Here is a 6,994-nt window from a genome sequence, read left to right on the forward strand (position 1 = left end):
AGAGGTAGCGGGTAACTGTACCTCACCGTGATTTGATTGTGACCTCTATAGTCAATGCACAGGCATAGACCTCCATCCTTCTTCTTCACAAAAAAGAAACTTGAGGAGGCGGGTGAAGTGGAGGACCGAATGTACCCCTGACGCAGGGATTCAGAGACATATGTCTCCATAGCCACCGTCTCCGCTTGCGACAGGGGATACACGTGACTCCTGGGAAGCGCAGCGTCTGCCAGGAGATTTATCGCACAATCCCCCCGTCGATGAGGTGGTAATTGAGTCGCCTTCTTTTTACAGAAGGCGAGAGCCAAATCGGCATATTCTGGGGGGATGCGCACGGTGGAGACCTGGTCTGGACTTTCCACCGTGGTAGCACCAACGGAAACCCCTACACACCTCCCTGAGCACTCTCGCGACCACCCCGTGAGAGCCCTCTGTAGCCAGGAAATAGTGGGGTTATGATGAGCCAACCAGGGAGGCCTAGTACCACGGGAAACGCAGGACAGTCAATGAGGAAGAGACTGATTTTCTCCTTGTGACCCCCCTGCATCTCCATGGCCAGGGAGATGGTGGCTTCCATGATTAGCCCGGACCCTAATGGTCGACTATCCAGAGCGTGAACCGGGAAAGGTCTAACTACAGGAATAATGGGGATCCCTAAACTAAGGGCTAACGCTCTGTCGATAAAATTCCCAGCTGCACCTGAATCGACGAGCGCCTTATGCTGGGAATGCGGGGAAAACTCAGGGAAACTAACAGATACACACAGGTGGTCAACAGAGGACTCTGGATGAGTGTGGTGCAGACTCACCTGGGGTGACGCCAGAGTGCCCTGCCTGTTGCCTCGACTCCCAGAGGGACCGATATGGCACCGACTGGCAGTGTGCCCTCTGCGGCCACAGATGGTGCACGTGATGGCACCTCCTACAGGCTCCCTATGTGCAGCTCCTCCCAACTCCATGGGCACCGCAGCGGGGGTGCTGGAAGATGGCATGTAGGGAGGCTGGAAGAGGGGAGGACATAATTTTAAGCTTGAGAGGAATGGGAGATGCAGTATAGGGATGCAGTGCTGAGGCAGAGGGCTCATAGTGAGGATGACTGGCTATTACTCTGAATCTGAACTGTGTGTGGAGAGCTTTCTGGCGCCCAGAGCTGCTGATGAATCACCCAAGTGGGTGCTACACATTGTGAAGGAGGATAAGTCCAGGGGCTGCATGACTCAGGGTGGTTCCCAGACTAGCCCTATACAAGATCATCACTACACTTTTCATCAACCACCACTCTGATCCCATTCCTCTAATCAAGCCATTATCTGTCTTTGGAGGATGCATGGTAAATAAATATAAACTGTGTCCTGTGTGATCTTAGGTATGCCCCCTCTAATTCTCCTCTCACTCTCTCCCCTCCTGGAGGACCTGAGCCCTAGGACCATGCCTCAGGACTACGGCAGTCCCTGTTCCCAGTCCACCTGGTCATGCTGCTGATCCAGTTTCTACTGTTCTGCCTGCTATGGAACCCTGACCGGTTCACTGTATGTGTTACCTTGTCCGGGGCCTGCTGTTTCCACCCTCTCTCTCTCGCCCCCTTCTCCCTCTCTACCTACCGCACCTGCTGTTTTGACCTCTGAATTCTCGGCTATGAAAACCCAGCTACATATTCGTCGCCAAACCCACTGGCTCCAGGTCATCTCCAGGTCGTCTTTGCTAGGTAAAAGCTCCGCCTTATCACAGCTCACTGGTCACCATAGCAACACCCACCCGTAGCACGCGCTCCAGCAGGTACAGTGGGGCAAAAAAGTATTTAGTCAGCCACCAATTGTGCAAGTTCTCCTACTTAAAAAGATGAGAGAGGCCTGTAATTTTCGTCATAGGTACACTTCAACTATGACAGACAAAATGAGAAAATAAATTCCAGAAAATCACATTATAGGATTTTTAATGAATTTATTTGCAAATTATGGTGGAAAATAAAATGATGCTGGTGTTCTTCGGCTTGCAAGCTCCCCCTTTTAACTCCAAACATAACGATGGTCATTATGGCCAAACAGTTCTATTTTTGTTTCATCAGACCAGAGGACGTTTCTCGAAAAGTATGATCTTTGTCCCCATGTGCAGTTGCAAACCGTAGACTGGCTTTTTTAAGGCGGTTTTGGAGCAGTGGCTTCTTCCTTGCTGAGCGGCCTTTCAGGTTACGTTTATGTAGGACGAGTTTTACTTTGGATATAGATACTTTTGTACCTGTTTCCTCCAGCATCTTCACAAGGTCCTTTGCTGTTGTTCTGGGATTGATTTGCACTTTCCAAAGTAAGTTCATCTCTAGGAGACAGAACGCGTCTCCTTCCTGAGCGGTATGACGGCTGCATGGTCCCATGGTGTTCATACTTGCGTACTATTGTTTGTACAGATGAACGTGGTACCTTCAGGTGTTTGGAAATTGCTCCCAAGTATGAACCAGACTTGTGGAGGTCTACAATTGTTTTTCTGAGGTCTTGGCTGATTTCTTTTGATTTTCCCATGATGTCAAGCAAAGAGGCACTGAGTTTGAAGGTAGGCCTTGAAATACATCCACAGGTACACCTCCAATGGACTGAAATGATGTAAATTAGCCTATCAGAAGCTTCCAAAGCCATGACATAATTTTCTGGAATATTCCAAGCTGTTTCAAGGCACAGTCAACTTAGTGTATGTAAACTTCTGACCCACTGGAATTGTGATACATTGAATTATAGCTGAAATAATCTGTATGTAAACAATTGTTGGAAAAATTACTTGTGTCATGCACAAAGTAGATGTCCTAACCGACTTGCCAAAACTATAGTTTGTTAACAAGACATTTGTGGAGTGGTTGAAAAACGAGTTTTAATGACTCCAACCTAAGTGTATGTAAACTTACGACTTCAACTGTACATATCCCAACAAGAATCACGGATTACAGGAAACATACGCACTGAACTAAAGGCTAGAGCTGCTGCTTGAAATGGAGCAGGACACTGATCCGGAAGCAGATAAGAAATCCCACTACGCACTCCGATGGACAATCAAACAGGCAAAGCATTAATACAGGACCAAGATCTAATCCTATAACACTGGTTCTGATGGTAGTCGGATGTGGCAGGGCTTGCAAACTATCACAGATTACCAAAGGAAACCCAGCCGCGAGCTGTCCAGTGACGTGACCTTACCAGACGAGCTAAGTACCTTCTATGCTCACTTCGAGGCAAGCAACACTGAACCATGCAATAGACTACCAGCAATTCCGGATGACTGTGTGATCACGCTCTCCGTAGCCGATGTGAGTAAGACCTTTAAACATATGAATGTACGGTCACAGGGCCAGACGGAATAGCTACAGAGCATGCGCTGACCTGCTGGCATGTCAACTTGATTAGAAGGCCTAGACTACTTCATCCTAATGTAAGCCTAATGCATTGGATACAAAACAAACACTAGCATAGCATAAAGGAGAATGTCCAATTTAATTATATGCATGCATATCAAACAGATAATACAGTGCATTCAGAAAATATTCAGACCCTTTCACTTTTTCAAATTTTGAAACATTACAGACTTATTCTAAAATTGATGAAATAGTTTTTTTCTTCATCAATCTACACACAATAACCCATAATGACAAAGCAAAAACAGGATTTTAGAAATGTTTGCACATTTAAAAAAACAACTGAAAAATCACATTTACATAAGTATTCAGACCCTTTACACAGTACGTCGTTGAAGCACCTTTGGCAGCGATTACAGCCTTGAGTCTTCTTGGGTATGACGCTACAAGCTTGGTACACCTGTATTTGTGGAGTTTCTCCCATTCCTCGTTCTCCCATTCTTGAGATCCTCTCAAGCTCTGTCAGGTTTTTGGGGAACGTTGCTGCACAGCTATTTTCACGTCTCTCCAGAGATGTTTGATCGGGTTCAAGACCGGGCTATGGCTGGGCCACTCAAAGACATTCAGATACTTGTCCCGAAGCCACTCCTGCATTGTCTTGGCTGTGTGCTTAGGGTCGTTGTCCTGTTGGAAGGTGAACCTTCACCCCAGTCTGAGGTCCTGAGTGCTCTGGAGCAGGTTTTCATCAAGAATCTCTCTGTACTTTGCTACATTCATTTTCCCTCGATCCTGACTAGTCTCCCAGTCTCTGCCACTGAGAAACATCCCCACAGCATGATGCTGCCACCACCATGCTTCACCATAGAGATGTTATTGGCCAGGTGATGAGCGGTGCCTGGTTTCCTCCAGAAGTGACGGTTGGCATTCAGGCCAGAGAATCTTGTTTCTCATGATCTGAGAGTCCTTTAGGCGGCAAACTCCAAGTGGACTGTCATGTGCCTTTTACTGAGGAGTGGCTTCTGACTGGCCACTCTACCATAAAGGTCTGATTGGTGGAGTGCTGCAGAGATGGTTGTCCTTCTAGAAGGTTCTCCCATCAGAGGAACACAGAGGAACTCTGGAGGGAGGAGAAATGATCCTCACTGCACATTTCAGTGTTGGTTCAAGTTGTTGAGAACCACACCTACCTTTGGTAATTTACAATGCTTTAGTAAACAGTTTTGCATATTCATAGGCTTGATCAAGTTGTCACTAATTTACTTTAAATTGAGAATTTCATTATTTATATGCAATGTTGAAACCGAGGGGAGGGGAAAGTGACAAGAAGAAACGTTAGGTAAACATACACTGCATGCATGTATTGACTGATCATGTAAGAATGCACAAATAACTTGGCTGGCTAGTAAGCCGAGATTAAACACAACACAGCTAGCTGCATTTCCTATGTTTTTAATCAGATGTTAAAATGTCTTACCTCCAAACCAGTCGGGCACGACTATTTTGTCCTACCACGCCAATGACATTGAGTGAAATGAATGCATCAGTTACCATTTGTCCCTGAAAACAAATTTAAATTAGCTGGCTAGCAAGTTCACCAATTCAGGATGAAAAAACTGTCGACATTGCTGATTTTATGTTTAGTTCATTTAGTTGTTCACTCCTAAACAGCTGATAACTAGGACGAAATCGCCTGCTAGATAGCTAGCTAGCTAGCCATCGGATCTGACGAGCTAACTTTGCTTGGCTAGCGGGCTGATACACAGCAGTGACTTAACATTTGAATTCAATATGAAAGTAATTTGCTGAACATAATTTGGTGATTAAATCAACATAATACTTACAAAGTTATTCATTATTCCTCAGGAATATTTTCTCCCAAAAGTGTCTTCAGTCTGCCATTGATACAGAAGTTTTGGGAATTTTCGCTGTGTCGCAAGGTGTCATGGGATAGCTTCCCCATCAAAGGGAACGAAAAATGTATGCTGCCGTGCGTGCTTTGTTTTCCAGTTCTCCCGAGTAGCTTATAGAACTTCCGGTAAGCTTAGTACATACTTGCCTTTTTGCGTTCCTATGTTTGGGAATAGCACTTGAAAAGTGACAGTTGACTTCCGTACCCCCTTTGTATGCATTTTAGAACACAGCCCTCCCACAGGTGGTGAGGGTAGGCAACAACACATTCGCCACACTGACCCTCAACACGTGGGCCCCTCAGGAGTACGTCCTTAGTACCGTCCTGTAATCCCTGTTCACCCACAACTGCTTGACTGTGCACGACTCCAACACCCTCATTAAGCTTGCCCACAACACGACAGTGTTAGGCCTGATCACCGATGACAATGAGACAGCCTACAAGGAGAAGGTCAGAGACCTGGCAGTGTGGTGCCAGGACAACAACCTCTCCCTTAACGTCAAGGAGCTGATCGCGGACTACAAGAAACGGGGGGCCAAGCACGCCCCCATTCAAATCAACGTGGCTGTAATGGACTGGGTTGAGAGCGTCAAGTTCCTCGGTGTCCATATGACTAAGGACCTATCATGGTTCGAACACACCAACACAGGAGGCTGAAAAGATTTGGCATGGGCCCTCAGATCCTCTCAAAGTTCAACAGCGACACCATTGAGAGCATCTTGACTGGCTTCATCACCGCTTGCTATCCAAAATCTCTATCACAGGCGGTGTCAAAGACTTTTCACACATACAGCTGCTACTGTGTTTATTATCTATCCTGATTGCCTAGTCGATTTTACCCCTACCAAAATGTACATAGTACCTTAATTACCTCAACTACCTCATACCCCTGCACATTGACTCGGTACCGGTACTCCTTGTATATAGCTTCGTTATTATAATTTTATTGTGTTACTATTTCTTTTTTTAAATTGTATTTATTTATTTGCTCATCTTTTCTTACTTTTTAACTCTGCATTGTTGAGAAAGGGCTCGTAAGTTAGCATTTCATGGTATAGTCGACACCTGTTGTATTCGGCGCATGTGACATTTTTATTTGATTGATTTGAGTTTTTCCTAGCCACTGTGCTTCTACATCTGCATGGCTTGGTCTTTGGGGCTTTAGGCTGGTAAAGTATAGCACTTTGAGACAACAGCTGATGTAAAAAAAAAAATGATTTAGAAAATACACTTGATTGAAATGTCATGTAAACATATTTAAAGATTTTTCAATTTGTGTCCTTTTACACACACACACTTTGGTGATCCACTGTCAGTTTCCTAAAGAGCACACACACCACAGTAGTCCATACATACTGCCAGCCAGCCCAGGGGAAGCTCTTCTTGAGTACTGCCTTGATCCCCTGTTTCCTAAAACACTTGCACATGTTGTCTATAAATAGGCCAACCATCTGTCAGTGGAAGCCCTACATGCTGATTCAAAGACCGACAGTCAGGGTGGAGAGGTTAACTGTGGTTATTGTTTGTTTTGGCAATGCTTTAGGCTCCTCCCATTCCCCTCCAGGATCTCTTTCAGGCACCTCCAATAAAACTCCAAAAAGCTCCTTGTATTGCCTCTTCTAGCCTTGGCGTTTAGTGCCCTCTATTGAAGAATAGTTATACTACATCAATCAAATGTATTTATAAAGCCCTTTTTACATCAGCAGATGTCACAAAGTGCTTATACAGAAACCCAGCCTAAAACCCCAAACA

The 6,994-nt window shown here is 45.3% G+C and overlaps 1 long non-coding RNA gene across 1 annotated transcript; it reads right to left on the minus strand.

Moving 5' to 3' along the window:
* Positions 1–813: 813 nt before the first annotated feature.
* LOC139568345 (uncharacterized) lies at positions 814–5,428 on the minus strand. The gene is made up of 3 exons (XR_011673583.1): positions 5,175–5,428; positions 4,808–4,890; positions 814–1,000 (listed from the first exon to the last, which is right to left on the minus strand). It is a non-coding gene; the product is annotated as an uncharacterized lncRNA (long non-coding RNA).
* Positions 5,429–6,994: the final 1,566 nt, after the last annotated feature.

The sequence above is a fragment of the Salvelinus alpinus genome, chromosome 2, assembly GCF_045679555.1.
Source record: "Salvelinus alpinus chromosome 2, SLU_Salpinus.1, whole genome shotgun sequence".
Lineage (NCBI taxonomy): Eukaryota > Metazoa > Chordata > Actinopteri > Salmoniformes > Salmonidae > Salvelinus > Salvelinus alpinus.